The following is an 11,176-nucleotide window of genomic DNA, read 5'->3' as shown; positions in this document are numbered from 1 at the left end:
TCTTCCCCCCCCCCCCCCCCGCAGCCCCCCGGCTGGCAGGAGGCAACAAAAGCCCCCCCCTTGGCTCCGGAGGTGCCACGCACAGCGAGTCCCAGGTGGGGAAGGGGCCGGGGCTTGTGTCCCCTCCCCGCTCCCCTCGGCGGGGGGAGCCGGCAGCACCCCCCGGCCCTGCCCCTACCTGCGCGGGGCTGCGCGGCCCGGCCGCCCCCGGCACCTGGGCAGCGCCGCCGCCTGCGCGCTCCTCCGCGTCCCCCGATGCGCTCGGGAAGTTTTTTTAAGTTGGAGTTTGTTATCACCGCGCGGGGCCGCTTGGTGGTGGTGCGTGCGGGTTTTTCCTTCCCCCCCTCACCCCCCTTTTTGTGTATTTTTTTTTTCCCCCCTCCCCTCCTTTACACCAAATGACGAAGCCGGGGGCGCTCCTCACGCACCCCCCGGCTGACCTCAGGAGGGGAGAATTTTTTTAAAATTTTTTTTTTTTTTTTAAATCCTGTGCAAAACGCGCAGTTTCCAGCATCCAGCGCAAATCCCGCAGCTGGAGCCGCTCCTCTGCCTCCCGCACCCCCCAGCATCCCCGGGACCCCTCCGCCCAGACCAACACACGGACAAAACCCCCTCCCCAGCCCCGCGCATCACCGCGGGAGCGCAACCTTCCCCTCTCCCACAGAAAAAGAGAGAGGGGGGCCCAAAAAAACGGGATTGCGGAGCGAGGGGGGGGGCTCCGCCAGCGTGTTACAGCTGCAGACGCGCCGAAGCGCGGAGCGCTCCCCCCGCCCCGGCTGCGCTCCGCGCACCGCGCACCGCTCCGCGCACCGCTCCGCGCCCACAGCGCCCCCTGGCGCCCGCCGCGGGAGCTGCAGCGCCCCGCCGGGGCTGGGGTTGCCCCGACCCCACTGCGGGGGGGCACCCCACACACACCCGCCCCGGCCCCGGTGCTGCTGCCCCCGGGCAGCCCTGTCCGGCTCAGGAAGCAGGACCCGGCTGGGGGGCTGAGCCACGCTCCCCTCTCCTGCTGCTCTTCCAAAGAGCCCCAGAAAATAAATTAAAATTAAAAATATAAAACCTATAAAACCCCTGTCCCGGCGGGAGCACTGCTGAGCGCACAAGCGCTCGGCGAAGCCCAGGAGTTGGACACTTTGACCAGGAGAGATTCACCCGTGGAGCCAGGGAGAAACCCTCTCCTTGCTCCAGGCCCTGGGACACCCCCGAGGCCTCACCCGGCCCCGTCCTGCTCCCCTGCCCCGGGAGTCACGGCTCCCCAGCACGGAGGCGGCTGGAGAGAGGCCCCGGCAGTGGGATTAGCAGAAGCAGGAGCTCCTGCATGCACAGCCCTGGCTGCTGCACACAGTATTTGGGGGAAGTTTTAAAAACCAGGTACTTCTGCCGATGCCCACAGGTCAGCACAGCCGGGCGCTGAATCCCAAACCCCAAAGAGCCCCTGCCCCACAGCCTCCGCTCCAGGCAGCCCAGCCAGAGAGGGGCAGAGCTTGCTTTAGCCAAACAGCCACATGCATGCACTCATCAGCCTCCCAAACCGCTCCCCATCTCCCAGACCTTGGGGTTTCCAGTGGTAAAGAGACCATCACCAGGACAACCTCCGCTTCCTGCAGGACTCGACCGCCCCAGGTGCGCACATCCCTCCGAACCTCCCCTCTCCCGGGGGGAGCCAGCCCTCGCCCCCACTCACGGTGGAAGTTTCTGGGGCTTCAGCCAAGGTTTCAAAGGCTGGAATTGGCAGAGACGCCTCTGCATCACCGGTAACCGCGCGGGGTGGGGGGAGACGGGGTGCATATGCCACAGGGACACTCAAAAATCCCTGACACTGAGGAACGAGATCCCACAGCTCCACGGAGCTGCTAAGACTCAGACGCTCTCGCGGCGCAGTTATTTATTTATTTTAAACCCTGGTACATGACATTTCTCTTCTTACGAAGGCGGCGGCAGCAGCAGAAAGCCCATCACACAGCCTCTCTCCTGAAAGCAGAGCCTGGAAACCAGAGTCTCATCTGCATATTCATAAGTACCTGATAAATTAATCATGATGGCAGAAGCATTCAGGCTAGAAGGGAGGTGACAGGGGAAGGTTGCACCCCCCCATCACAAGCCCATCCTCACTCGCGCACATGCTCCTCGTCTTCCAGGCACAAAATGTTTTGATCCCTTCGCAACTCGGCTGAACCCTCCGGGTGCTCGCAGGGAAGGGCCTGTGCCCCCCCCTCCCCCGGTAGGCACCCACCGCCTCGGCCCCCCGCCCCTCCGGTTCCTATCTCCGGTGAGAGATGCTGAACAGATGGGCTGGAGCAGGGCAGAGGTCCCAAAGTCTGGGGGAGCTCAGCTGCCACCGCCAGACCCCCCCCCCCCAGCCGTGAGCTCTGCACCCATGTCAGTGCCTGTCCCCATCCCAGATCTGCCCCCCAGCACGGTTCAACGTGCCCCAGCGCTGCCCAATCTTAGTGCCGGCATTGCTGATGCCGAAGAGTTTGACCCTAAAAATCCTTCCGTGTCCTCTCTCCTGTCAGTGCCCCCTCGGCTGGGGGTGAACGGGCATCGCCAGGGTTTTGTGCCCGGCAGCCCCAGAGCGGGAGCAAGGCAGAGAGGGGTCCTGCGGAGGGGGCAGGTGGAGTTTGGCTGGCACAGAGCTGTGGGAGGTGGGAGAGAGCGAGGGGAGGCAGGGGGGTCCTGCACCATGCCATGGCAGAGGGAACCGCCTCCGTGCACACCCCGCTTGCTCCGCCAGCTGTGAGACAGCTGTGGCCTTCCCTTCACCGCGCAAAACGCTCTCCGCTGGCAGATCCTGTTCTTGGGGTGTCCTCAGTGTCACTCCGCTGAACCCCCTTGGTTTGGCGGAAGAGTCACCCTGCCCCGGGGAGAGATGCTGCCTCCGGTAACAGAAGCAGAAATTCAACCTGAAGCCGGTGCAGCGCCTGAGCCCACCCCGCTTTCCCCAGGAGCTGCCCTCAGCAGAGCGGGCAGGAGGGGCAGAAAGCAGCTGGCAGCTGCCTGCAGAGCCCAGGAGGGTCCGGCACAGCTCTTGCCTTTATTTCCCCGACCCGGAGGCGATCGCAGAGGTGGCTGCAGGGCCGGGCTGGGCTCACCGACAGCAGAGGGTCGGCGCAGTCCCCAGCACCCACCAGTCACGGGGCTCTGCCCAGCACCAGCAACACCCCACAGGCACTTGGAGGGCTCAGATTTGGCATTAGGAAGTCGTGCATCAAATCCAGTGCCAAAGCCAACAGCCCGGCCAGGTCCTTGCGCCGCTGGAGTGGCTCAGCCTGCGAGAGGACATCACTGCACACCCAACAGGTCCCTCCGCACCAGGAGGGACAAGGATGGACACGGTGATGGAGAACTGACCCCTCTCACCTCCCGGGCTGCCAGCCCAGCTCTGCCCCCAGCACCCAGCTCCCCCGGGAGGGGTTGGGCACCCACCCAAGGAAAACTCATCCTTGCACCACGAGCCAGGCACTGGTTCCTGGATGCTGACCTGTGGATGGAGCTGCTCCGTGTCCTCCTAAACCACGAGGGCCAAGAACGAGACTGCACCCAGTCCCAGCATCACATCCCCAGAAGAGCAACTTTGTGCTCTGCCGATCTGGCCATCCTTCAATCTGTCGGCTGTGAGTCAGATCCCTCCCATCTCACCTCCCCGGCTCAAATACGAATGAGCAGAAGTATATTTTGGGATCTGCACGTGTTAGCAGATGTTTGGAGGAGTCTCCTGCAGAGAGAACAGTAGGAGAGCTATGGAGGACACAGCAACGTGGTCGAGAGGCCGCTCCCGTTAGTGGTGTGTTTAATATGTTGGGTTTGGTCTGGGCCTGAGTAATTAGCATCTGAGCGGTAATTATTCACACTTGGCCTTTCTATATCCTGCTTATAGATTTGATGATTAATGTTGCTCCTTGAGTTAAGCCTACCCTGGATTTACCAGCACGCGTTGGGAAAGTTAAGAGGAGGCTGTGTGTGACAGAAGATGCTGTCCTCATATCTAACAGCAAAAACAATACGATAGAAAAATTAGAGTAAAAAGCGCTTTGCACAGAAGCAGCAGACGCTAAGCACAAAGCAGCCATCTCAGCAACACACCGCTGCCACCGTCGACGCACAAGTATCTCGGTTGTATAATAGGAGAAGCAAAAACCTCCCCCAGCATTCGGAAGGTGCCGACGCCGGATGCTTTGGGGGTCTGCTGGCACCACGGAGACACAAGCTGGGCAGATCCCTGCACCAAAGCAGGGGTGTACAGACCCCCTCAGCCACCTTTCCACCACATAAACCCAATGACAGGTCTCCAGAGAAGGACCTGCTACCCCCACAAGCTGGGAAATGGGGAAACCCAGCTGCTAACATCCCCACACTGGGACTAGTACAGCTCAGCCAAGCAAAATCCATAAGCCAGCAGTGGTCTCACCTGCTCTCCTGGGCACCGGCTCCCCTGGCGTCACTGCTGGCCCCAGGCAAGAAGGCTGCGCTGCCCGTGACCGTCCTGGTCCCCCCGCAGAGGGACGTGGGGCAGGTTTGCAGCATCACTGGCCAAGACCCTCGGAGGCTGAATGCTTTTCCAGCTCCTCCTCGGGGCAAAAGGCATTTCCAGCTGAGCTGCTCTCTGGGGTTTCTATGCCAGGCAGGCAAAAGAGGGCCACAAACTTTGTCCAGGATCTTGCCCAATGCCAAACAGCACGTGGAGGCTGGCATGGAGAGAAGGAGCCAGCCAAGCCCAAAGGCAGAGGGCAGGCAGAGATGCTCTGGCTCTCTTCCTCAGGGAAGGAGCCAACTGACTCCAGGTCCTATAGAAGAAGGAGAGGAGCAAGGAAATGAGAGAAACCCCACCAAACCCTGCTCTTATCCTCACTTCTGGCCCCATGACTGGGCCAGCTGAGCAGAGGCATCTGCCCCACACCTGCAGGGGACGAGGCAGAGCATTAACCCCGTATGAGCTGCTGCCCAGAGGAGGGGAAAGGGCTTTCCCTGGAGTTATGAAACCCCCACGAGCTGCCCAGGATGCTGCTGTGGACCATCCCTGCTCCTTGCTACCCTCCTCCGGCTGCTTTTATGGGATCGAAGCTGCCCCTTCTTGCCTGGCTGGCAGGTCCCCCTCAGGCCGGACCCATAGCCGGGAGGGCAGCGTTTTCCCCCTGCTCCTGTTGTGCCAAACACATGGGGACTCATAGCTATCGGAGCTCAGCATCTGCACCGTGCCCCCTGCTCCCGCCTTTCTGATGTGGGAAGTGGGGACGGCGGCTGCAGTGTGAAGCCAGAGGCACTTCTGAAGTTGGTCCCGACCAAATCTGCTTTTCATCCTCCCCAAGCGGGATAAAGCGAAAAGTCGCGTCTTTTAAGGTCGGGGCTGGACTCCAGCGGCCACTTCATGGCCCCGCGCAGGCAGGAGCAGCCCCAGGCTTCGGGGCAGCCACGCCTGCCTCGGGTCCCTGAATATTTCCACACTTTCATTTTGGGGGCTTGTTTTTTTATAAACTACCACCAAAGCAGCGCTTTCCCCCCCTTTTCCTTGCCAAAATGAGGCTTTTGCATTGAAATGTGTGAAGCTGTTTTTTTTCCCATTTTCCCCAGGTTTTACAACATGAAAGTGGATGTTGATGTGAACGGAATTTTGAAATTGGAGACGGGGACATTCTGCTCCGGGAGGCGACTATTTGCTCACAAAATCGCCTCTTTTCAAGCTCCCCGATGAAATTCTGCACAATTATTTTTTTTCTCCTCCTCGCCCAGCCAGCCCAGTGCCCTGCACTGCTCCAGCTTTTGTTTCTCCTCTGCTCCCTAGCGAGGATGAACAAAACACCACCACGCCGTGCCGTGCCCGTGCCCACTTCTCCTCCTCGCCGCGGCTGCCTGCAGCGGCTGCCGCACACAGCCCGGTGCTGCCCGCACTCCGCGTGGCGCTGCCAGCTTTAGCACACATGCTCAGCAGCATTTGGGGCTGCACACCCCAAAGAGGAACTTGCTCCTGCTCCTAAACCATTTGCAAATGGGGTGCCAGGGTGCTCAGGATTCAGGGATATTCCTATGAACTCCCCCCTAGCAGAGAGCCAGGGCTTGTCGGACTCACAGCTCAGGGAACAGCGTTTCAGAAACCCGGCGTTTCATTTGCTTTGGTGCTGGAGAGCAAACACCAGCCCAAAATCCGTGTGTGAAGGGACGGGCTTTGCCCTCATCAGCCCCATGCTGGTGTAAGGCAAGGGAAAGCTTTGCAGACAGCTTCCAGCAGGACTCAGGTCCGGATGCGGGATGACTCCGTGCAGGGGCAAAGCAGCACCCTGGGTGTGGTCCTACAGATGCCACAAAAGCCTGGAGGACTCTCAGGGCCAGAGGACAACCCCCACGTCCAGGCTCCACGGCTGCTCTCCTCCATCACCCGTCTCCCCCCAGCAAAAGCCATGCTTGTGGTCCCCGCAGCACCACGAACATCCTGGCTCTTCCACTCCCATAGGAACCAGAAGGCAAGAACATGGTTAAAAAGCCCCAAAAGCCAGGACACGAACATTCCAGGCTCTGCGGAGCTGTGTGCTGGGCTCAGTCCTCCGGCTCGGTGACAAGGAGAGATAAGGGGGAGGCTTGAGCCTTCAGTTTGTCCCCCCGGAGCTACTGCTGGATTAACTCAGCCTAACATTGTTTAAGGAGCATTTACATGCAGAGCTTCTTCAGCTTGGCCCTCCGGTGCCTGCCGGGTTAGGCAATGCCTCTGGCTTATACCTTGGCTTGGGATCTGTTGACTCTGGAAAATCCCCAGGTTTTGGAGCACATCTATTAAAACAAGCAGCGCTGTGGTCATCCAGGCTCTTCCCCTTCTGCCCATGGACCACGGAGACCACGTGCTCCGGGCCGGCGTGAGAAACGGCAGAGCCGACTGCCAGCCGGGGCGCATCAGCGGTTCCTGGCATGGTGCTTCTAACGGGGGACAATCTCCACAGCCTCGCTGCTACTTTATTTGTCCCACGGTCCTCCAACACCAACTGGAGCATCTCAGAGATGCATGTTTAGGACAAGGCAGGATGAGGGGTGCAACCGAAGGCTGGCAGCTCCAGCAAGAGCAGCACGTGGAAACGCTGCAAGATGGAGGAAACCTGGTCCCTCTGACCCCAATTTCAAATTTATCTTCTTTCTTTTTTGTATCTTAGGTTGCAGTAAACATGACCACACCACCAGGCTGGGCTGAGTGGAAATGTGAGGAGCTGCTAGAAGTCGTGAGATGCTCCAGCTGGGCAGCGCAATGTGCAGAGAAGCCAACCCATGCCCCAGCTCCCTGTATTTCATGTTACTGATGTATTTATGTCACCTCATGCCCAGATTTACTGGGTTTATAAAGCAGGACAGTGCTTTTATTCTTGGTCTCCAGGTGGGAAACCGAGGCGGTGCCCTTAGTTAAGGTTACAGCGGGGGTCTGCAGTAGAGTAGGCAACTGAACCCACATCTCCTGAATCCATCCAAACCAGTGGGCAGCTCTCTCATGTATATGCAATTTATGTTTGACTCTCTCCCCCGGGACTCATCTCCCATCTTCCCCCTTTAATTATAAAAATTAGTAGGTTTGAGGTATATCTGAGGGGTTTTCTTTTCCTGTGTTGACAAAGCGCAATACTTGATGACTCTAACCCCAAATTCTCTGTGACACCGATACCCTGGCAATTATAAAATACTTCCAAGCTCGCTCCATAAACCCCTTTGCTGTTGCTATTAGTATGCATTAACATTTTATTGGTGTTACAGGATGAAACATCCAGTCTTGCAGCTCCAGTGGGCTTGGGGATTTCCAGCATCCTGCAATATGTATCCGTGCAGAGGAAATTAAAATGTGGATGGATCAGCAAGATACAGTCAAATCCTCTACAGTAATTTGGAGAAGACTAAACTCTGGTGCTAGTGGAGCATATTCCAAGCTATCTAATAGAGAGCTGATGATCTCTGTAACAGCCTTTTTGTAAGTTTTATTCTTGCCTACAAGGGAATTTTTTCAAAGGGGATATGTAATACCTAAACTAATATTTTTAAAGGTATATGCTCCGAACATGGAAAAGTAAGACCCTTTGCAGAGCAGTCACTTTCAGTGATCAGCTAGTACCCAATAAAAGAATATGCTCCAGTATCTTACAATCTAGCTGGAATTTCTCTCTAACCACCACACCAGTCAATTTTATACAGTTTGTAGCCATTAGAGGACATATCGACTCTTAGGAATATTGGTATGCTTTGCTCTTTTAGCAATTGTACAACATATATTTCCTTTAGCAGCATTACCACTTGAAACCCAAAGTGTTGTGTCCACACGAAGGCTGTAGAAGCGCAGTGCTGGTGTACCTCATTAACCCTGCATACACGAAGTGCTCTACAGCTACACAACTATTCACCAGGCTGGGGTCCAGAACTGTAGACCTCGCCATCTCCAAAAAAACTGTTTCCACACATAAAACTGGGAGGAATTCATGTCAAAATAGATAATTCGGGTACCTTGACTTGTGCAGTGCAGTCTGCTTGGGTTTCTCTCTCCCAGGTGTCTTAGAAACAAAAGAACTGATAAGGAACTGCTCCTCTGCTTTCTCTCCTTCCTCCATTTATAGGCTCAGCAAATCCTTGAGCACATCCTTAATCTGTTTTTATAAAAGGAAGCGAGTGTGTGCTCAGGAGGACTTAAAGACACACCTCGGTGCCCGCTGGATCAGGGCCCTGCAGCGCCGTTCCCACAAGACCCCACTCCTGTTTCCATGCGTTTGCACGCACCGAGCATTAAGGAGCCCAAATTCTGATGAGGGATTCCGATGTTATTTATTATCTGTGTTACAGTTGCAACTGGGAACATGGGGGGTGACTCGTTCCAATTTTAGCGACAACTGTATTTACGCCCTGCGTAGAGCCGGCCAATGTTGACATTCCCAAGCCCAGGGTTTTTATAGCAAGCAGAAGCACCCACTCCACTCCCTCAAAAGCCTTTTCTAACCTCCAAAGCCTGCTCACAGCCTTGTGCTCTTCAGAACGAGCGTGTCTCCAAGCTGAAGATGCCCGCCATGGTTCAGCCCTTGCTAAATCTGATGGGGAGGCAGCCCTTTTTCAATTTGGCTCATCCTAGTTTTTGGCACAATTTTTACAAGATCAGTCCAGGGAAAGACTTGTCTGTCCCCAGGACGCTCAAGCAGTTTGTTCTGATGTCAATGGGAAGAGTGCTCATCCACCGAAGGGGACGCAACATTAAAAGAAGATGATCTCTCCTCTTGGCTATTAGAGCACGAAATGACCTCCAAAAGCCCTGTTAAATTCTACATCTGAGCCAGGAGAGTCCTTGTTGAAGCAGCAATGAGCTCCCCGTGAGCTTCTCAACCATAGAAGGTTCCCACCAGCACACTGGCAGCAGGAGAGTTCAGGTTACGTTAGCAGTTATCGTTAACCACCAATTCCACCTTCTCCCACCCATTTCTGCCTCCTTCCCTCTCTCAGGAAGGAAGTCAACGGAGTTGCAGGGACACAGCGCAGCGTCCAGGGCTCTTGTGTGGTTCAACATCAGTTCCTTGGGGTACAAAGTACGTCTTCGTCCTGGAAACTGCCAGCTCAGATTTTGCTGCTCAACAAATGCTGGTCCTGCAGTGGGGACTTCTTTGTTCATTTAATAGCAGGAACCCAGCACTACGTAATGGAACTGAGCCGCACACCAGGGACAAGTTAATACAGCAACAATGGCATGAAACAGTTCTATTTTTTATTCTTTTACTACTATCACCGCACGAGGCTTCTTCTCTTAACTCTTACTTCATTTATTACTGGCTGCCGTGAACAATCATTTATAAAGGAGGGCTGCGAAGAAAGAGACGGGGGAAGGTTGACGGCGATTTGCGAAATGCGCCCCGGGTAAAGGCAACAGCTGTTAAACAGAAACACGAACCAGCCTACAGATTGCAACCCCAAAGGATCCAGTTCTGAAAACTGAATTTAAAAAAACTGGCTTGGTCAGTGGGCTGAGCAAGAAGATGGTGAGAAACCCACACTACGTCTGCTTCCCCTTCACTGCACGTCATGTTCACCAAGGGACACGTTCAAGACGAATTCAAGTGCCTTCAAAGAAAACATCTGTGATCCAAGATGACATTTCTGCTCACCATCCATCCCTCCACGCTGCTGCCACTTTTAGCAACATGCACTCACACAGTTGGCCTGTGTTGATGGAGAAGATACAACCCAGTGACAAGAAAACTAGCACTTGCTAAGCACATCTACACTAGCTCCAACCACTTGTGAGAAGGTCCAGGTATAATTTTCTATATAAATCCAGCAAAGCTGCTGAGCTAAACTGATACTGGAAGTCCCGAGTCAGCCCCTACAGCAGGGCAGGAAAAGCATCTGAAGAAAAAGGTTCCAGTTCTCACCCTGCCTCAGAAACAAGGCTCAAACGTCCTTTGGTTATGAGAGTCTCCGATCTTCAAGAGGTATTTGCTGGCCTGGGAACAGGCTTTGCACATCACCTACCTGCCAAATCCAAGCTGGGAGAGAGGGGGGTGGACACAGCAAAAAAGTTAAATAAATAAATAAAACCTCCTATATGACAGAAAGACACCTAGGAAGGATACAAAGACAGACTGGATATACTTGCTTCATGCAGTTAAATAACGAGTCAATTTTGGTGCAAGCAAGAGATCAACCACTGACACGGCAAGTGCCTCCACAAAGCCTCTTCCCGGTGCCGAAGGCTCCAGCCATCAGCTTCGCTGGCTCTGCTTCCAAAGCTGGAGCAAGCCCCAGTCCGAGAGAGACCAACACAGTCACCGGTGCAAAACACAGAGACTTTAATTAAAACCACAATGCAGGAGGAGGTGGGGGAGTGCTGCTTCGGACATCGAGCGGCCCTGGGTGCTGCTACGTGTGTGGACCCACCAGGAGAGGAGCAGAGCCCCGACAACCAGTGATGGATGTCGGTGGGAGTCAGAGGAAGGCAAGCAGCCGACTGCCACACAACGGGGGCACATCCCAAGCAGGCTGGTAAGACTCAAACGAGAATTTGCTGCTTGAAGTCCAAAAATCCCTAGCAGGACAGATGTGCAGACTCAGGCAAGCAAGAAACACAGAGCTCTATGTGAGCCTCCTCCCACCTCCTCAGCAGGTCCCAAGCCCAGGGACACTGTCCCCAGGGAGCAGTGGCTGCAGCTGCAGGTGAAGGAAGCCCCTTCCCACCCTTTTTTGG

This window comes from Gymnogyps californianus, chromosome 18 (genome assembly GCF_018139145.2).
Source record: "Gymnogyps californianus isolate 813 chromosome 18, ASM1813914v2, whole genome shotgun sequence".
NCBI lineage: Eukaryota > Metazoa > Chordata > Aves > Accipitriformes > Cathartidae > Gymnogyps > Gymnogyps californianus.
Note: the sequence above shows the minus strand (reverse complement) of the source record.